Source organism: Lycium barbarum, chromosome 4 (assembly GCF_019175385.1).
Source record: "Lycium barbarum isolate Lr01 chromosome 4, ASM1917538v2, whole genome shotgun sequence".
Classification (NCBI taxonomy): domain Eukaryota; kingdom Viridiplantae; phylum Streptophyta; class Magnoliopsida; order Solanales; family Solanaceae; genus Lycium; species Lycium barbarum.
In genome coordinates, this window is record NC_083340.1 from 98384562 (window position 1) to 98406798 (window position 22237).

Sequence of the window (22237 nt, forward strand, 5' to 3'; positions counted from 1 at the left end):
TCAAAAGGAAACTTGGAGAATGTGGAGTGCACCAACACCTTTCCGCGGAGCTGATAACCTACCGAGGAGGATCGTTAACCTATCTATCGTACCTACAGGCATGCAATGCAGCGTCCCCGGGCAAAAAAGGACATCAGTACAAATAAAGTACCGAGTATAAGCATAAGTAAAAGCAGTAATGTAAATAGAAATGAGGAGAAACAACCTGTAACTCTGAAATGCCACTGAGGGTGTATGACTGTAACGACCCGTCTGGTCGTTATAGTGTTTTGACCCATGTAACCTTTTTGACCCTTCCCACAAGTCCCGTTAGTATGATCTATGCCTTAGTGAAGTCATTGGTTTGGGTCCCAAGACGTTTGGGGATGTTTTGAGTCTCGAGTGAAGGCTTAGTTTCATAGTATTGGGGTTGACTTGGTCAACACCAGGTTAAAATGATCTTTTTTGAGAATTCTGAGGACACGGGTGAGTCCGTGACGTGTTTTACAATCAAAAAGCATATATGATTTATGTTCATGAGGTTTCAGATGAGTTTTAGGGTCTAAAACGAAGTTTTGAACATTTCAGAAATTTGGGCACCAGCGAAAATTTAGGGCAGAATGTCCGTTTTTAAGTGCAATTTTCAAGTCTTTCCCCTCATAAAACCAAAAACACTTTACTAGAACGTGAGGCTATTTTCCTAGGGCTAGGGTGGAGTTCCTCCTTAAAGGTAAGTGCAAACTCGAACGTGATTCATTATCTTCCCTTCTTCAAATCCCATGACAAGCTTAAGCTCCATTAATGGTGGGTGAAAGATTAGAATCCAAGAATTGATGAAACCTTCAATAGTTGAAGGGTTGGGGAGATAGCAATGGAAAAGTATTCACAAGCACTTTGGGGTAAGATTCTAACCTAGTATTCATTATTATCATCTCATAGTCATCTTACACACTATTTGTGAAGAACTAATAGATTAAGAACCCTAGGGCTAAAAATAGAAAAGATAAATTTGGATATCTTGTGATGAATAGAATTCCATGAAAATAATATTGAAGGTTAACTAGATGATGGGTAACATAATTGTGCACTAAGTTTATTGTTTTACCCTCATGAACACGGATTCACATTATAGGGTATTTTGGGTATTTTTCTAAAAGTATAGCAATATGGGTATCGTTGGACTTTTTTAGACTCATAGAGTACTATTTTGACTATATTGTATATGAATTTTCAATAAAATTACAGTTTTGCTCTCGTGGCTCGGGTTTGGCTATTTTGGATCCATTTTTGGGTTTTGGGTAAAACTATAGCAATATGGGTACCCTTAGATTCATAATCTAATGTAGAATTCATATTTGATAGACGTTAATTGTTTCGAAGTTATCCAAAGAGGAAGGCAAGGCTAAGGTTTGGCAATTCAAGATTGTTGCTCGGCATTCCAGGTAGGTTACGCCTTACTTTAGTTAGACTTTGATTAGTGAAATGTATGTATTGTGTAGAATTGATGGGAGAACTCATGATTAGGTCTTTGTACATGGTGTTTTGGTTGGATATTAGCTAGGTTGGTATGACTTCTGATTTTGTGTGCTCGTCGTCATTACTTTATGTACTGAAATATGAGGTTTAGTTGTATTCATACTATGGCGATTCAGGATGGATTTCTATTAGTTTGATTATTGTTAATGGTGGATTTTTTCCCTATTATTGCGGTTAGACTTATTACCTAAATTGTCGTGTTGTACTCAGTACATATCATTAGAGAAAGGAAGGATAATGAGTTTAGACTTGAATTGTGACATAAACTTATGACAGTATGTAGATGAAAACTTGATGTATGATTTATTGTGGTGATACAAGACTTAGTTGTGAGGCATACTTGCTAAATGTGGAAGTAAAGAGGGACACAGACTCTTATGTTGGTTGAGACGGTTTGTATGATTCATTTCATGGTTGAATTGATCTAAGTCTTGATATGACTTGTGGCTTTGTGACTTGTACCATCATTGTTGCTTTATTGGTTTGCATTGATTTACCATGTGCACACTCATTTATGCATTCATACACTCATACATGACGGAAATGGTTCGGAAACGATTCATGAAAGACTTGTGGCATGATGCCTTGTGTTTGACATTGATATTGCTAATTGTTCATAGTCCATACATACTAATGAACTGGAATACGTTGAGACATACATTGTGATGTAAAATTAGTGAAGAAGTTAACATAATCTGCTTGTTGAACTTGCGATACTATTTGATGCATGTTACTTGATAATCGATCATTAGAAGTGATGTGACAATATATATATGTGGGGCACATTTGACCGGGGGTGAGGATGTGGCCTAGTTGTGAGCTCGTGGTCCGAAGTTCATTCCGAAACGAGTGGTATTTATGTATATGGAAAGGGCACATTTGACAAGGGATGAGGATGTGGCCCAGATTATGGGCTCGTGGCCCAAGGTCAGTTCCGGAGCGAGTGGTACATGGACACCATGATTCCTCTGCAGGTCATGACTTTTGGGAAAAGACACCAAAGCATGTGTGTACACGAGTGATGAGCAACTGAGGAGTGAGGTATTTAGCCAGATCATTGCATTTCACTTCATCATATTTTGCATTGTACATAATTACATTTTATTCTGCATTATGATATGCTCGTTTGGTTTTGATTTTGGTATGGATGTTGAATGCCTATTGTGATATAAATATGACTACTGACTGAATTAAATTATGGATTAGTGACTCTACCTAGGGACGGAACTTGGACTTGTGATTATGAGGTGAGATTATTGAAACTTGACAGACTTGTGGTTTAGAAGCTTCATCTTAGGTTGTGACTCTGTTATGGGATATTATGTGACTTGGATTTGAGTATTAAGTGCCTATCTGTTTATCTTGTTGATTTTATACTTATATGCGTGAACTAATCTTAGTCGGCCTATGATGCTTACCGGTACATAGTGTTTGTACTGATACTACCTTGTTGCACCTTTTTTGAATGCAGATTATGTTCCAGAGATTTCATCCAGACCACATCTCTAGCCTGAAGCTAGTTAGCTTGATCGGATCCGAAGGTGAGCTTCTATCCATGCCACGCCACCTGAAGATCTCTCTTTCTAGATGTCTACTTTCATTCCAGACATTATTTGTTATTATATTTGAGATATACTTCATTCTTTAAACATTGTTGGTTAGAGTCCTTGTACGATGACTTTCAGATTTTGGGGGTGTAATAGTTAAGACTTCCGCACTTATATTAATTATTATTTAAGACTTGGTAAGACTATTTATTCATTTACTTGTTCATTGATTGTTTAAGTATAAATGATTAAAGAAGTTAAAATTGGCTGGTGATTAATGAGTTAACGGGTAAGGGTTTGCCTACTAGTGATAATAAGGTTAGTGCCCGCATGATCGGTAATTTGAGTCGTGACAATGAAATGCATGCTTTCATTTAAAAACATATATATATATATATATATATATATATATATATATATATATATATATATATATATATATAAGCCACACTATGGGGCTGCAACATCATCATCAAGCCGCTATTTGGGGCTAACATCATCATAATGTACCCGACTGCAGTGGTGTGCACAATAGGTGTCGTACCCGGCCGATTATAGTGTGGCTTGGTGTCATAAAGTATATATATATATATATATATATATATATATATATATATACTTTATGAACTCGTGGAATAATATTCTGAACCTTTCAGAGTGGCGTAAGGTCGGTAAACCTTTGAACACGTTAGGTGAGCTAACTCGTCAACATATGATGTCGTAAGAAGCAGAAAATACCATCAATATACAATTCATTAGAAATCAAAGGTCAATGTAATACAGATAAAAAATACATCATGGAAGACAATGAACATGAGCTTCTAAACTATTAAGAGTAGAGTCGTTTATGAATATCGTTCATTTACGTTTCGTTCGTTCAGAAGCATGCCAAAAGAAAGAAAGAAGGTGTTATATCCCGTGTTTTCACACGTTTGGAAAGACTTGTTATATATTGGATTTTTGTGATATAAGGTCAATTTGATATTTTGTTGAACATAGGAGTTATGCATGAAAGAATAGAATCATGAAAGTGTGGGACAAGGTTAAGGGCAATTTTGGAATTTTGGAAATTAGTTTCGGGAATTACAAAATATGATTCACAAGTTTTTGGGCTCAAAAATTGAATTGAAAGTGAGGCCCAAAAAGGGGTGCATGGCCGGCCACTTTAGGCCTTGGTCCAAGCCCATTTTAGTTGGTCATGTGCTTGGTCATGTGACCAAGCACTTCAACTACATATACCATAGAAGACTTAAGAAATTAGAAGATAAGAACAACAAAAAAATAGAAGAAGAGAAAGAAGAGGTTTCGGGTTTGCCTTGGTAATTTGGCTAGCAAAAATATTGCTCCAAAAATTTATTTCTTGTTGATTTCCTACTAAGTTAAGGTTCCTTTGTAACTTGGTAGAGTTGGTTTGGAGTGGGGAGCATTAGAATCACCAAAGTGATTACATCTCCAAGTGAAGAAGACTTGAAGAAAAGGTAAGAATTTCTACCTTTTTATTGTGTTATGAAGTTTTGATTGTGTTGTAGTATGTAGAAATGTGTTGATTATATGGAAAAATGGAAGTTTGCAAAGTGGGTTTGGAAATTTGAGGTATGGCCGTGTATATGCATGCATTATATGCTAATGAAGAATTGAAATTATGTTGTATTCTAGTTGTAAGTATGGTGGAATTCATATTGGGATTGAAAGTTGAATGATTTAGTTGAAGTTGCCAAAATAAGCATATGGCCGTATAGTATGTTGGAATTGGGATAGAAATGAATTAAGTTGTTTAGTGTGTTAAAGTGTTATTGTGATGCTTGATATGTAAATAAAGTTAGAATGATATAAATTTGTATTGAATTGGAATGTAGAAACTTATGTCGTTTTAGTATGATTTTCCGACATTAAGGAAATGAAGTTGTTTGGTTGTTAATTGTGATGATCATTGATGAATTTGGAAGTTGGAAACATGTTATGAAGTTGTATGCCAAAGATTTGGTGTTTTGCATAAGTTATGACTTTGACGGAAAGTTGTATATTATGTATATCGAGTGTATAACTTGAGGAAAACGATATGAAATGTTTCTAGAACTATATGGTGATGATCTTGATTGTTGATGAATGTGAAATTATTGATATTGGTTGAAAGTTGGGTTGAAATGAAGATTATGTCAACTTGTTAGAAAAGATGACTAGTTGAAGGATATTTATGTTTTTAATGATTCATTGTTGATATTGATGTTGTCGTTTGGGTTGTTGTTGATGATTTCTAGCCGAGTTGAATTCTCGGGGTGCCATATGTATAGGGGAAGTGCTGCCGAAATTTCGGTAGCCAAATATGCACTAAGTTGAAACTTTGGTATTCATAGCTTACAATTGGTAAACTTGACCAATTGCAGTTTTTCGACGAAACGGGAAGTGAGTTTGGAAAGGTGTAAGGAGCGTGAAAGGTATGTAAAGCAACCCCAATTCTTCCCTTGGCATGCCCTTAGTGTGTTAGGGTCGGATCCGGGCCTCGAAAGACTTCTTGGCCCTCGGAATCCGCAAGAGAAAATTTCAGTTTTTCCTTCAGTAGAATTGAACTACTTTGGTACACTTTTCTTGAAATAATGCAACGTTGCTCCAAATTACTTGGAAAGTCATAGAATGCTTGTAGAACCTTCTTAGGTGATACCATAAGCTTAGAGGGCATAATTTGAGCCCGTCGCCTTATTTGTCCCGAGGCGGGCCCACTATTCCCGGTTTTGCCCTTAATGTATTAAAGCTTTCTTTTTAAGCAATTTTTGAAAGAAATGTTTTGATTACCCTACTAATCGCCTAACGAATATTGTATTAAATATTCTATTAAATCTTATAAATTATTTTGACACTCGGAATGACTTCGGGAAGGTTATATTTCTGTACTTTATTATGATATCCGAAATGCATATATTATGATTCCGTCCGACTTCATTGGATTTTTTTATCTTTGATATGCCTCTTCGAGTCTTTGAAAATGTTTATGATATTTTTAAATTGCATTAGTCTCTCACTACTCCATTCGTGGATGCCCCAATGTTTCCCACACTGAGCCCGGGGCCAGGATATGTTGTCAAGCGTGATTCTCTGCATTGTTCGCCGCGTCCCGATGTGAGGGGGCAGGTATACGTGTACATGGGTCTGTGGAGTATGATGTGCCATGTCTGCCTATTCTGATCTGATCTGTTATGACCATTTTGATATGACATTTTATGATACGGGGTCACGCCCTTTTTTTCTGATTCCTCTGTATTGTGGCACCAGCGTCGGGAGGGTGGCCACGTTCTGTCTGCTGAGTCCCGTGGCAGGGACCGGATATGATATGACATATGCTTCTGTACACATTCTGTCTGTTTTGGAAATATGCATTTGACACTCTGGATTTTGTACTCATTTTCTGAAATCATTATGATTTGACTTCTGTGATTCCGCTTTACATATTCAGTACATATTTCGTACTGACCCCCTTTCTTCGGGGGGCTGCGTTTTCATGCCGCGCAGGTACAGACGACAGGTTCGCTGATCCATCTGTTTAGGATCCCACTTCTGCTATTTTGGGGTGCTCTCTTCTTCAGAGCCCACTTTTTGGTACAGTCTGTCACTGCTATCTGGAATGTACTTTGTTCTAGGTATGACGGGGCCCTGTCCCGTCTTATGATTATGTTATGTTCTGTAGAGGTCTGTGGATATATCTGTGTGGGTTCTGTACATATGTTTGGGATACTTTGTTCTATGATGGCCTTATCGGCCTATGTGTGCCAAGTCTGCTTTTTATGTTAAATTCTGTAGCGTCCACTAATATTATTATTATATTATTTTGTTAATATGCTAATTTGGGTATCGGGTACGTATAGGTGCCCAGCTAGGGCACTGGTCGCGGCCCACGGGGTTGGGTCGTGACAAAAGTGGTATCAGAGCGGTTCGTCCTCGGAATGTCCACAGACCGTGTCTAGTAGAGTCTTGATTATCGGTGTGTTGTGCACCACACCTATAAACAGGAGGCTACAGGGCATTTAGGATACTACCCTTCTTTCTGTCTTAGATCGTGCGATAGAGCTGTGTTATCAGGATGACCCCTCCCTAACGAGTGGCTATATTTGCAGATATGCCTCCAAAAAAGGCAACAGCGGCCCAAAAGGCCAAGTCAGCAGCCTTGGGAGAGACTAGCCGGGTCCAGAGGATTACCAGGGCCCAGGCACATATTGCTCCGGAGACTTTGTCCCAGACAGAGGGTTCTTCTACACCGCCACTCGTGGAGGAGATTGGGGCGGCCGCAGCCGCAGATCGGGGGGCGGCTCCACCGCCAGCTCCCGCAGTTCCAGTACCCGAGCCTCCAGCTCCCCGGCCAGGCACTGAGGATCAGTCTATGAGGGAGGCAGTCCAGTTGCTGACGAGACTTGTGGCAGGGCAGGTTCAGGGGCATGGACTGGGAGGTGACCGGACAGTCAGGCGTGATAGTTCGATAGCCCGTGAGTTTTTGATTTGTAGTCCTCCAGAGTTCTTCGGCACAAAGCCCGAGGAGGATCCTTAGGAGTTTATCAGGAAGATGCGACGCACTCTAGATTTGATTAATGCTTCCGAGACAGAGTCAGTCGCGTTAGCTTCGTACTGGTTATATGATGTGGCGGCAAACTGGTACGAGTCATGGGGGCTATCCAGAGGGGACGGCGCTCCCCCAGCAGTTTGGGGCGATTTTTCTCAGGCATTTCTTGGACATTTTCTGCCCCCAGAATTGCGACGAGCTAGATCTGATAGATTCTTATTATTGAGGCAGAAGGGCCGCAGTGTCCGGGACTATAGTTTGGAGTTTGATTCCTTAGCCCGATATGCACCTGCTGTGGTGGCTACTATGGCGGACCGGATGCACAGATATATTATGGGGATGGATCGGTATTTTGTTGATAGCTGCTTAGTATTGGCTGCTCAGCCCGGTATGGACATTGCCCGTATTCAGGCCCACGCCCAGGGTATGGAGGATCGGGGCAGAGGAGGACATCAACCTGACAGGGACCAGGATCGGAGACAGCCCAAGAGGGCCAGGTCATCTGGAGATTTTCGGGGCAGACAGCCCCAACAGCCGCAGCAGCCTAGCAGATTTTCATCTCAGCCGGCGCAGAGCGCGCCTCCCCAGCCTACAGGTCGCAGGTTCGATAGCCCAGGGTATTCAGGAGCGGGCCAGAGCTCCAGGGCTTCAGGTTCGCGGACAGATAGGGGTTCTGGTCAGATGAGGCCACCCAGGATTCAGTGTTCTCTTTGTGGCAGATATCATCCGGGAGAGTGCTACAGGGCCACCGGTGCATGCTTTTCTTGTGGTCGTCAGGGCCATTCTGTGAGAGATTGCCCGTATAAGGGTAGTTCGGGTGGTGCAGCGCAGCCTACCGGATCAGCCGCTGGGTCTTCATCTTCGTCAGTGGCTATGCGCCCTACGGGGCAGGGTTTTCTAGCACCGGCGGGTCGCGGCAGAGGCCGTGGTGGAGCTTCTGGTATTAACGGTCCTTCGAACCGCATTTTTGCTTTGGCCAGCCGCCAGGATCAGGAGGCATCTCCTAATGTCGTTACAGGTACTTTATTGGTCTTCTCTCGGTCTGTGTATGCACTAATTGATCCAGGTTCGACTTTATCATATATTTCACCACTCGTTGCCGGTAAAATTGGTATTATGTCTGAACCTATAGAGCCGTTTGAGGTAGCCACACCGATAGGGGACTTTATTGTAGCAAAACAGGTTTATAAAGACTGTTCTGTGATTGTATGTGGCCGTGACACTAAGGCAGATCTGGTAGAGTTAGATATGACTGAATTTGATGTTATTATGGGTATGGATTGGCTAGCTTCCTGTTACGCTAATGTTGACTGCCAGAATAAGGTGGTTCACTTCCAGTTTCCCGGGGAGCCAGTTATAGAATGGGCTGGTAATACAGCATCGCCGAAGGGTAAGTTTATTTCGTACCTTAAGGCGAAGAAAATGATCAGAAAGGGTTATATCTATCATCTGGTACGGGTACAGGACTTGAAAGCAGAGACGCCGACACTTCAGTTAGTCCCCGTGATTAATGAGTTTCCAGATGTTTTCCCCGACGAGCTTCCAGGTCTTCCTCCAGAGCGGGAGATAGATTTCTCTATTGATTTACTCCCAGACACTCAGCCTATCTCGATTCCTCCGTACAGAATGGCGCCTGCAGAATTAAAGGAGTTGAAAGAGCAGCTGAAGGATTTGTTAGATAAGGGCTTCATCAGACCCAGTACTTCGCCTTGGGGAGCCCCGGTATTATTTGTGCGTAAGAAGGACGGGTCGCTGCGTATGTGTATTGATTATCGGCAGCTGAATAAGGTAACTATAAAGAATAAATACCCCCTCCCCAGGATTGATGATTTGTTTGATCAGCTGCAGGGCGCTAAGTGTTTTTCGAAGATAGATCTTCGATCCGGCTACCACCAGGTACGAGTACGAGAGGCCGATATCCCTAAGACAGCTTTCCGGACCCGATATGGGCATTATGAGTTCAGGGTTATGTCTTTTGGGCTTACTAATGCCCCCGCAATATTCATGGATTTGATGAACCGGGTATTCAGGCCATTCTTGGATATGTTCGTAATTGTATTCATTGATGATATCCTGGTTTATTCTCGGTCTGAGGCGGAGCACGCAGATCATCTGAGATCGGTATTAGGGGTACTCCGGCATCAGAAATTATATGCCAAATTTTCTAAGTGTGAATTCTGGCTGTCTTCAGTGGCTTTCTTGGGGCATATTATTGCTGCTGATGGTGTCCGGGTGGACACACAGAAGATTGAGGCCATGAAGAATTGGCCCAGACCTACGACGCCCACACAGGTACGTAGTTTCCTGGGGTTAGCAGGTTATTACAGGAGGTTTGTGGAGAAGCTTGCTTCGATTTCAGCGCCTTTGACAAGGCTGACTCAGAAGGGAGCTAAGTTCCAGTGGTCTGACGCTTGTGAACGGAGCTTCCAGTTGCTGAAGGAGAAGCTGACTTCAGCCCCAGTTCTAACTCTTCCAGAGGGACCGGACGGGTATGTTATTGTCACACCCTAATTCCGCTAGGGTGTGATGGGCACCCGACCCTTACTTAGGGTCGAGCGAACCCTCAGAGTCTTGCTGCACATAAAAGTCACGTCAAACTTTTTAAATCAACCAAGATAAAGTACGTAGTAATTTTTTTTTTCTTTCTCGTAGCTTCCGAGAAGAACAAATCTACAGTCATACAAAATTCAATACATAACACAGACTGGCATATCCGCTGACGGAGCCGCTGACAGACTGACAAACAATACCCACGACGCTGTCTGCAAAGTCTCTAACATAAGTCCAGAAGCAAAACATACAAACTCTAACTCGGCGGCACTCCGGAAACAAAAGGAGCTTGCCATCTGCAGTGGAATATCTTCTATATTGTCTTCAACTCAGCTGGGAGTACCTGCGCGGCATGAAACGCTGCCCCCGAAGAAAGGGGGTCAGTACGGAATATGTACTGAGTATGTAAAGCGGAAATGTAACAAATATAATCATAAACTGAACCATAAGTATAGAGATATAGCGGACAGAATCAAACCCGAATCTGAATCAGAAAAATAAAATATAAATATATATAGTGAGTACAGGGTATGACAGACAGAGTCGTAATCTGAATCAGAGGTATAGAGTATGACAGACCGAATTCATATCCGAATCAGACTTTCAGAAATGCAACAGACAGAGTCATGCATGCAGAGTCATAAGCATATACAGAAAGTAAGGGTATTAACCAAAGTACCAAAATACTTATTCTACAATTACAGATCGCATGTCCGAAGAGGTGCCGAAGATACAGAATACAGAACGGAGTACGGAACGTACAGAGGTGATGTCACATGCCAGACGAGGTACAGAACGTACAGAATACTCAGATGATGTCATATATCGGACGGAATGCAAAACGTACAGAATGCTCAGATGATGTCATGTATCGGACGAAATACAGAACGTACAGAATGCTCAGACGATGTCATATATCGGACGGAATGCAGAACGTACAGAATGCTCAGATGATGTCATGTATCGGACGGAATACAGAGCGTACAGAATACCAGAATGCTTATTTTCCGGACAAAATTATACATATCAAAAACATGTAATTTTTTTCACAGATGACAGATCCCGGCCCTGTGATAAGGGACGCGGTAACAGAATCATCATATGTCAAAATCATATGTCAAAGTATACATATGCAGATAGCAGGTAACAGATCCCGGCCCTATGATAAGGGACGCGGTAACAGAGCCCGGCCCTCTGGGAAGAGACGCGGTGAACATAATCATATGCCATCCTGGCCGCCATCCCCATATCATCATATACAGATAACAGAACCCGGCTCTCCCACCGAGGGGCGCGGTGAACAATGCAGAGGAAACGCACGGTAACAGAACCTGGCCCGGGACGCAGTAAAAGAGACATTAAGTCATGCACGAGCAGAGTCATGAGAAACCATATGCACATAAATCCAGACTCAATGAATAGGCACACTTCCCGACATTCGAAGACTCAGAAACGAGTTTCGGGCTCTTCCTAGTTAGTATCGGGAAGTTATGAGCATTTGGAATACAGAAACCTCTTCGGACTTTTAAGCGATCCGAGATCGTACATAATGAACGTTAAGGCTTACAGAGAATACTCATATCAGAATACTCGGACCAGAAAACTCATATCCAGATTTTCATAGCCGAATACTTATATCGGAATACTTATATCGGAATACCCGTATCAGAACACTTATACCAGACACTCGTACCAGTATACCTAACTCAGAATACTTATATCAGAATATTCATATCGAATTATTTATATATATATCGGGTACTTATATCAAAATACTTATATCTGAATATTTACATCAGAATGCTTATATCAAAATATTTGAATCGGATCGTTCGTATCGGGATGTTTATATCAAAATAGTCGAGTCAGAATACTTATAACTGAGTTACTAAATACTTATAGCAAACTCGGAGCAATAGCCAAGGTTTCTCTTAATTATCATACGGAAGTAGGGCAAATAAAACAATACAAATAGGTCTCGGGGTGGTGGGCCCACCTTGGGTCAAGTCGAGGTGACATATGTCAGACTATAATTGTTTGGTCTTAACAGGTCATCCACAAAAGTTTCAAAGCGATTCTCTCACATTTGCGCAATTTATAGATGTTTGAATAGTTTCCAACAAAGTGTAGCAATTATGCTTCAATGCCATTGAATGAATAGTACCTAAATTCCAACTCGGATTTCTACGAGTAGAGTAACCCCCGAGGCTTCAAATCCAAACCTAACCTACCTAGGACATGCCAAAAGAAGGAGGGGTACAGCTTTACATACCTTTCTTGCCTTGTACGCTCGCCAAATTCAATTCCCGTTTCGTCAAAAATCTGCAATTGGTCATCTTTGCCAAATGTTGACTATAGGGCTTTGGCATTCAATCTTGAATTAGTACTTGTCTACCGAAATTTCGGCAGCACCTCCCCTGTAAATACAACGCCCCGAGAATTTAACTCGGCTCAAAACAATCAACAACAACCCAACACAACATCAACAGTAACAACAACCACTATAAAACACAACATAACACAACTAGTCCCCCTTTTTTTTTTCCAACATAATGTAGTAACTTCCATTCCGACTTCCCATTTCCAAACCAAACTCAATGTTTTCATATTCCTTACTAATCAAAATCATTGCAATACCATTTGGAAACATTTCATACCATTTCTACAAAATATTCACAAAATATACAAAATGTACAAACTTTCCGCCAAAGCCATAATGCCTCCAAAACTTCTAATCTTTAACATTCATATTCATAGTATGTCTCCATCTTCCAATTTCATCAACAACTACCAAAGTCCACATTTAAATTCTTATTTTCACAATTATACAAAAATCATATAAAAATCACATAAATTCCCCATAACGACATACAACTTATTTCAACCAAATTCCTTCAACTTTCACTTCCAATATAGATTTCACCATAGCCACAACTATATTAAAACATAAAATTCAACTCATATTATCAATACAACTTTGCATCTACACGGCTCATGCACACATACGTACCTACCATGCAAACTTCCATATTTTCATGAATTCTATCCATTTCTACACACCATAACATAAACAAAACCTTCACAACATATAAAAGGGAATGAAATCTTACCTTTCTTCACAACTTCTTCACTTAACTAGGGTTAGAATTTTGTTCCAAAGAGTAGTTCTCTCCTTCCATCAATCATACCATGTTGAAGAGGGCCTTCAAATTAGTGGAATACTAGAAGAAAATAATTTTTTTGGATCAAATTTAGAGGCTCCAATTTTTTCTCTCCATGGCCGAAATTGGAGTGGTCTTTCTTTCTCTTCAAGGTTCTTGAAAATTCTAAGGATAGAGATGAAATATATAGCCCTCTTTATCATATTTGGCACATGGAAAATTAATTAAAATCCATGGGCTTGGGCCATTGCATGGCCGGCCACCCCTCTCTCTTTTGGGCCTCATTTTCTTATATATTTTTTTGAGCCCAATTGGCTACAAATCTTGTTTTGTAATTCCCAAAACAAATTTCCGAAATTCCAATTTTGTCCCTAGCCTTCCTCGGTATTTCCGCACCAATGTTATCATAGCCGGCACGTTCATACTAAGTAAGGTCTAAATATAGCATCATTCATTACAAGTCAAGTTATCTCGATTTTTTTTTTTCGAATATGCAAAAATGTCGGATGTAACAGTTATTTACTGTGACGCTTCTGGCATGGGGTTGGGCTGTGTATTGATGCAGCACGGCAGAGTTATAGCGCATGCTTCCCGGCAGCTCAAAAAGCATGAGAAGAATTATCCTACCCACGATCTGGAGCTCGCAGCGGTAATTCATGCTCTGAAGATATGGAGACACTATTTATATGGCGTTCATGTGGATATCTATACTGATCATAAGAGTCTCCAGTATATTTTCAGACAGCGAGAGCTTAATTTGCGGCAGCGGAGGTGGCTGGAGCTTCTGAAAGATTATGACGTGGATATTCTGTATCATCCGGGTAAGGCTAATGTGGTTGCAGATGCGCTCAGTCGGAAGTCTATGGGCAGTTTGGCCGATTTACAACCAGACAGGAGAGAGATAGCCCGTGATATTCAGCAGTTGGCTAGTCTCGGGGTTCGTTTGGCCGATTCTGGAGATACCCAGATTTCTGTTCGAGGGGTTTCTGAGTCATCCATCAGGGACGATATTAAAAGGCGTCAATACGAAGATCCTGTCTTAGCTCGGTACAGGGACACATCCTATGATGAGGAGAGGACTCCGTTCGAGTTTTCACCGGACGACACTTTGTTATACAGAGGCAGGCTGTGTGTACCTGATATTGCAGGCCTTCGGCAGCAGGTTATGAGCGAGGCACATTATGCTCGCTACTCGGTCCATCCTGGGTCTACAAAGATGTATCATGATCTACGATGCTTATACTAGTGGGACGGCATGAAGCGGGATATTGCAGAGTTCGTCGCCCAGTGCCCTAATTGTCAGCAGGTCAAGATTGAGCATCAGAAGCCGGGTGGACTGTTGCAGGAGATGGAAATCCCGACTTGGAAGTGGGAGGTTATTAATATGGACTTCATTACAGGTTTGCCTCGCACTCCACGGAAGTATGATTCCATCTGGGTCGTTGTGGATAGGCTGACGAAATCAGCCCATTTCCTTCCCGTCAGGACTACTTATTCCGCCGAGGATTATGCCAGGCTCTATATTAAGGAGATTGTGAAGCTTCACGGAGTTCCTCTATCTATTATTTCTGATAGAGGCGCCCAGTTTACGACGCGTTTCTGGAGGTCGTTTCAGGAGGGCCTAGGGACTCAGGTGAGTCTGAGCACAGCCTTTCATCCTCAGAGCGACGGACAGGCCGAGCGCACTATACAGACGCTGGAGGATATGTTTCGGGCCTGCGTTATTGATTTCAGAGGCAGCTGGGATGATCACTTGCTATTGATTGAGTTTGAATATAATAACAGTTACCATTCCAGCATCCAGATGGCTCCGTACGAGGCTCTATATGGCAGGAAATGCAGATCGCCGATCGGCTGGTTTGATATTGGCGAGACAGAGTTGATTGGCCCAGATATGGTCCAGCAGGCCGTGGACAAGGTGAAACTTATTCGAGAGCGACTGTTAGCAGCCCAGAGTCGACAGAAGTCATACGCGGATAAACGGCGTCGACCGTTGGAGTTTCAGGTAGGCGATTGGGTATTTCTGAAGGTATCGCCTATGAAAGGCGTAATGCGGTTCGGCAGAAAGGGTAAGCTTAGTCCGCGTTATATTGGGCCTTATCAGATTATTAGAAAAATTGGAAATGTCGCCTATGAGTTAGATCTGCCATCAGATTTGGAAGCGGTACATCCGGTATTTCATGTGTCTATGCTTCGCAAATGCATTGGTGATCCCTCCAGGATATTTCCTGCGGATGATATTCAGGTGACGGAGCAGTTATCTTACGAGGAGCAGCCCGTAGCCATTTTGGACCGCCAGGTAAGAAAGCTCCGGAACAAGGATGTAGCCTCTGTTAAGGTGCTGTGGCGGAATAATAATAGGAAGGAAATGACCTGGGAAGCCGAAGAGGAGATGAAGAAGAAATATCCTCATCTGTTCCCAGTGCCCTCAGGTAATTCCGAATCCTTGCTTAATTCCATTTCGATAATGAATGTGTACTATTTGTGTTGTCTATAAACATGAACTCCCCCAAAGTATTTTCCAACCCTATAAGATTAATTTTACATTCGAGGACGAATGTTCTAAAGGGGGGAAGGATGTTATATCCCGTGTTTTCACACGTTTGGAAAGACTTGTTATATATTGGATTTTTGTGATATAAGGTCAATTTGATATTTTGTTGAACATAGGAGTTATGCATGAAAGAATAGAATCATGAAAGTGTGGGACAAGGTTAAGGGCAATTTTGGAATTTTGGAAATTAGTTTCGGGAATTACAAAATATGATTCACAAGTTTTTGGGCTCAAAAATTGAATTGAAAGTGAGGCCCAAAAAGGGGTGCATGGCCGGCCACTTTAGGCCTTGGTCCAAGCCCATTTTAGTTGGTCATGTGCTTGGTCATGTGACCAAGCACTTCAACTACATATACCATAGAAGACTTAAGAAATTTGAAGATAAGAACAACAAAAAAATAGAAGAAGAGAAAGAAGAGGTTTCGGGTTTGCCTTGGTAATTTGGCTAGCAAAAATATTGCTCCAAAAATTTATTTCTTGTTGATTTCCTACTAAGTTAAGGTTCCTTTGTAACTTGGTAGAGTTGGTTTGGAGTGGGGAGCATTAGAATCACCAAAGTGATTACATCTCCAAGTGAAGAAGACTTGAAGAAAAGGTAAGAATTTCTACCTTTTTATTGTGTTATGAAGTTTTGATTGTGTTGTAGTATGTAGAAATGTGTTGATTATATGGATAAATGGAAGTTTGCAAAGTGGGTTTGGAAATTTGAGGTATGGCCGTGTATATGCATGCATTATATGCTAATGAAGAATTGAAATTATGTTGTATTCTAGTTGTAAGTATGGTGGAATTCATATTGGGATTGAAAGTTGAATGATTTAGTTGAAGTTGCCAAAATAAGCATATGGCCGTATAGTATGTTGGAATTGGGATAGAAATGAATTAAGTTGTTTAGTGTGTTAAAGTGTTATTGTGATGCTTGATATGTAAATAAAGTTAGAATGATATAAATTTGTATTGAATTGGAATGTAGAAACTTATGTCGTTTTAGTATGATTTTCCGACATTAAGGAAATGAAGTTGTTTGGTTGTTAATTGTGATGATCATTGATGAATTTGGAAGTTGGAAACATGTTATGAAGTTGTATGCCAAAGATTTGGTGTTTTGCATAAGTTATGACTTTGACGGAAAGTTGTATATTATGTATATCGAGTGTATAACTTGAGGAAAACGATATGAAATGTTTCTAGAACTATATGGTGATGATCTTGATTGTTGATGAATGTGAAATTATTGATATTGGTTGAAAGTTGGGTTGAAATGAAGATTATGTCAACTTGTTAGAAAAGATGACTAGTTGAAGGATATTTATGTTTTTAATGATTCATTGTTGATATTGATGTTGTCGTTTGGGTTGTTGTTGATGATTTCTAGCCGAGTTGAATTCTCGGGGTGCCATATGTATAGGGGAAGTGCTGCCGAAATTTCGGTAGCCAAATATGCACTAAGTTGAAACTTTGGTATTCATAGCTTACAATTGGTAAACTTGACCAATTGCAGTTTTTCGACGAAACGGGAAGTGAGTTTGGAAAGGTGTAAGGAGCGTGAAAGGTATGTAAAGCAACCCCAATTCTTCCCTTGGCATGCCCTTAGTGTGTTAGGGTCGGATCCGGGCCTCGAAAGACTTCTTGGCCCTCGGAATCCGCAAGAGAAAATTTCAGTTTTTCCTTCAGTAGAATTGAACTACTTTGGTACACTTTTCTTGAAATAATGCAACTTTGCTCCAAATTACTTGGAAAGTCATAGAATGCTTGTAGAACCTCTTAGGTGATACCATAAGCTTAGAGGGCATAATTTGAGCCCGTCGCCTTATTTGTCCCGAGGCGGGCCCACTATTCCCGGTTTTGCCCTTAATGTATTAAAGCTTTCTTTTTAAGCAATTTTTGAAAGAAATGTTTTGATTACCCTACTAATCGCCTAACGAATATTGTATTAAATATTCTATTAAATCTTATAAATTATTTTGACACTCGGAATGACTTCGGGAAGGTTATATTTCTGTACTTTATTATGATATCCGAAATGCATATATTATGATTCCGTCCGACTTCATTGGATTTGTTTATCTTTGATATGCCTCTTCGAGTCTTTGAAAATGTTTATGATATTTTTAAATTGCATTAGTCTCTCACTACTCCATTCGTGGATGCCCCAATGTTTCCCACACTGAGCCCGGGACAGGATATGTTGTCAAGCGTGATTCTCTGCATTGTTCGCCGCGTCCCGATGTGAGGGGGCAGGTATACGCGTACATGGGTCTGTGGAGTATGATGTGCCATGTCCGCCTATTCTGATCTGATCTGTTATGGCCATTTTGATATGACATTTTATGATACGGGGTCACGCCCTTTTTTTTTTCTGATTCCTCTGTATTGTGGCACCAGCGTCGGGAGGGTGGCCACGTTCTGTCTGCTGAGTCCCGTGGCAGGGACCGGATATGATATGACATATGTTTCTGTACACATTCTGTCTGTTTTGGAAATATGCATTTAACACTCTGGATTTTGTACTCATTTTCTGAAATCATTATGATTTGACTTCTGTGATTCCGCTTTACATATTTCGTACTTACCCCCTTTCTTCGGGGGGCTGCGTTTTCATGCCGCGCAGGTACAGACGACAGGTTCGCTGATCCATCTGTTTAGGATCCCACTTCTGCTATTTTGGGGCGCTCTCTTCTTCAGAGCCCACTTTTTGGTACAGTCTGTCACTGCTATCTGGATATGTACTTTGTTCTGGGTATGACGGGGCCTGTCCCGTCTTATGATTATGTTATGTTCTATAGAGGTCTGTGGATATATCTGTGTGGGTTCTGTACATATGTTTGGGATACTTTGTTCTATGATGGCCTTATCGGCCTATGTGTGCCAAGTCTGCTTTTTATGCTAAATTCTGTAGCGTCCACTAATATTATTATTATATTATTTTGTTAATATGCTAATTTGGGTATCGGGTACGTATAGGTGCCCAGCTAGGGCACTGGTCGCGGCCCACGGGGTTGGGTCATGACAGAAGGTTCCTTAACATACCTTATAACGAACCATGACGTGTCAAGTCGGAATCAGCCTCCTTCATGTCTAAGTCTACAACTAACAATAAGGGTAATAACGTTAATTATGAGTAGTTCAACAATCCCCTGTCGAGCGGCAAGTTCCTTCTATTTAAAATCGGATAGCATATCCCCAGTTTCCTTACTTTCCCAAGTCCATAAAAACAACAAGAACCCATCCAACCTTCAACAATATACTTTCAGCACGACAACACACCCACAACCAACAACACAAATCAATCTACACAACAACAAGTGCACAACTTTTCCAATGAAACTACTATTTATCATGACGAGCAGCAAGCTCGGATTGGAAACAAAACCCAACACTTTTTCCCATCTCCGCCACACTTACAACACCATCAATAGGTCCAACATATAAACATATATATGGACATGGCATTCCAGCCTTTTATCCATCTTAAAGGTAACATCAAACAACCCAACGAGAGTTAACAACAACATTAATAACTTCTAGGTGTTATATGGTCACTACTCCTTCTAGCTTATAACACCATCTTCATAACCAACACAAATACAAGAATAAAAACAACAACCATAACCTAACCAAGCTATTTTCCATAATTTCCAGCCATAAGACGTCATATATATCCCCCAAAACAGTCCAACAAAAGACAACAACATCTTATGCTATTTCAAGTACTACTTATAGATTCTTCACCCAAACAACATAACCAACACCTACATAAGCTTAAGCACAAGAAATTGGGTGTTATACTTACCTTAAATAGTAAAAGAAAAAAAACCTGTAGCCAAATCTTCCCTTAGCTTACAAGAACCCTCAAAGCCATCCCAATACCATGGAAACACTTTTCTTCACTTAAACTAGCATTTGAGGTTGGGTTTAGCTAAAACCACATTGGATTCACTTTGGAACCTTGGAGAACTATTAGGGAGGTGTTGAGAGAATGTGGGAAGTGACCTTGGTCTAAAATGACCAAAAATGAGCCTTTCGACCACTTTGAAACTCTCCATGGTCGGCCACCGCCTAAGTGGGTTCCAAAAGGGGCTGCCTGCGCAGTCTCACAAACATGCAAATATCATTGTACTCTGACGTCGCATTGATAAATGGTTTAATACGGTGGAAACTAGACTAATAGTTATTCAATGTAGTGGGTGGATCTCCCCATAACTCCAAGTATATTGGGAGAAAAGGTCAGTGACATTAGACCCAAATTTCAGTAAAATTATGAATGTAACTTGCGATAACTTTCGCCGACTATTGTTCAACAACTGGCTTGACTTCAAAACTTAACATACGAATATTATATGATTCAAGTACCTTAAAAAAATCCTCCTTAGCATATTAAGCACTCCAAGTTTAACCCTGAAAGTTTGGATTATAACATCCTTGATTCATTTAACCTCCAACCCTCACGATACTTCCTTAACACTTGTTTTAATCCATTATTATCTTTGTAGAGGTCCTTAAACTCTCCAACTCATATTGATTCAATTAAGACGAATTCTAACATGAAAGTACGGGGTTGTAATGGTGTTCCTCCTACCCACCATTCACTGGTGGCTAGCATTTGTAGAAGTTTCTTATGGAATGGCTCAAAAGAAAATTCCAGGAAAGCTTTGGTATCCAGGGAAACGTTGTATAAACCCAAGTCAGCTGGAGGACTAAACAATTTTGACTTAACCTAAAACAAAGCCGCACTTACTTTTATGTGCCGTAGTCACATTGTGGGTTCTATGGATACATTGTTACTATATCAGAACAGAAACTTAGAAGACATTGAGCTTCCTAAACAGGCTAGTAGGATCACTAGAAAGATACTTGCTGCTAGGGAATGTATATCATCTACAAATGCACCAAATGTGCTAAATGCATTGCAACAATACAGTGAAGAGGGGAAGTTTAGCATCAAAACTGCCTATGGGATGATGCTTCCTCAATATCTAAAGGTGGAGTGGAAAACTCTGGTACTGCTTCATGGACCTATGCCTAGGCACTAGTTTATTTTGTGGTTAGCAATGCAGCAAAGGCTATCTACCGTTGACAAATTAAGTAAATGGGGCATACAAGTGTAGAGAGACTGTGTTTTATGTGAAAGTACAGTGGCTGAATCTCATGACCACCATTTATTTTACAGAGGATATTCTAAATATGTATGGAAAGCTCTACTATAGTGGATGAGATTGAATAGAACTATTGACAATTGACAAAATGAAGTAAGATGGTTGGCAAAGAAGGCGAGGAACAAAAGACCATGGAATGCTATAATTGAGTTTCTCTTCTCAACAACTGTCTATCAACTTGGGATTGAGAGAAACAACGCATATTCAATTTGAAGAAGAATACACACGACTCTCATCAGGGATATTTTCATGCAGTTGCATCTTGTAGGGCAGAAACATAGTAATTTGTCATAATGCCTAAACAATTTGAATAGATATCTAGTCTATGGCTAGCCTGAGTTTATAACAGGTTGGTCACATAGAGTTTTTGATGTTATTTGTTGGATTTTTTGTTGGAGAATCTGGCCGAGTCTAAAGCTAGTTGTAAAGATTTGCTTATTGGTTAAATAAAAAAAATCATTTGACCAAAAAACAAATTCTTACAAAAATTTATAAACTTCAGCAATGTCTTAATTTGGACCTTTTCCTCACATATAAGTCTGATTTCTCAATTAGGCATTTTCATCCCACCATTTATAGTTTGTCCTTATTTAAAAAAGTTTGACAAATATACCGTATGCTGTTCACACCTACACGAATAAAAAGTTTACGCTACCAGTTCTACAAAACTTTAGAAAAATTATCTAAAATTTGGTCATATATTTTTTATACGTAGTTCAACTTTTTTTCTTTTTTCTTTTTTCTTTTGAACTTGTGTGAAATCTTTTTAGGCATTATATACTAAAATTCATAATAGGTCATTTAATCATGTTATATGTTGTATTTGCAGGATAATATCGGCCAATTGTATAAAGAAGTCGAAAACTAAATAGAAGCCATAAAAATTAAAATTACTTATTAATTGACAAGCTTTAATAAATTCTTTTAAAATTTCATGTAAGTACACATCATAAATAATCTACATTTATAATTTGATATACATTAGAAAGCAACTTTGATTTTCCACTCAAAGTATCGGCAGGAGCACGACGGCAAACCAAAATCTCAACTTTCGGTACGAAGACACGCAACCCGTTTCTAGTAAAAATGGACAATTTTTTGGTAGCCAGCTCATCAAAAAATACAAGTCAGCAACCTCTAATTCCTCCGTGATAATTTCATGAATGAATATTCATCTTTTACTTCATTTTATTGTACAAAGTTATTAA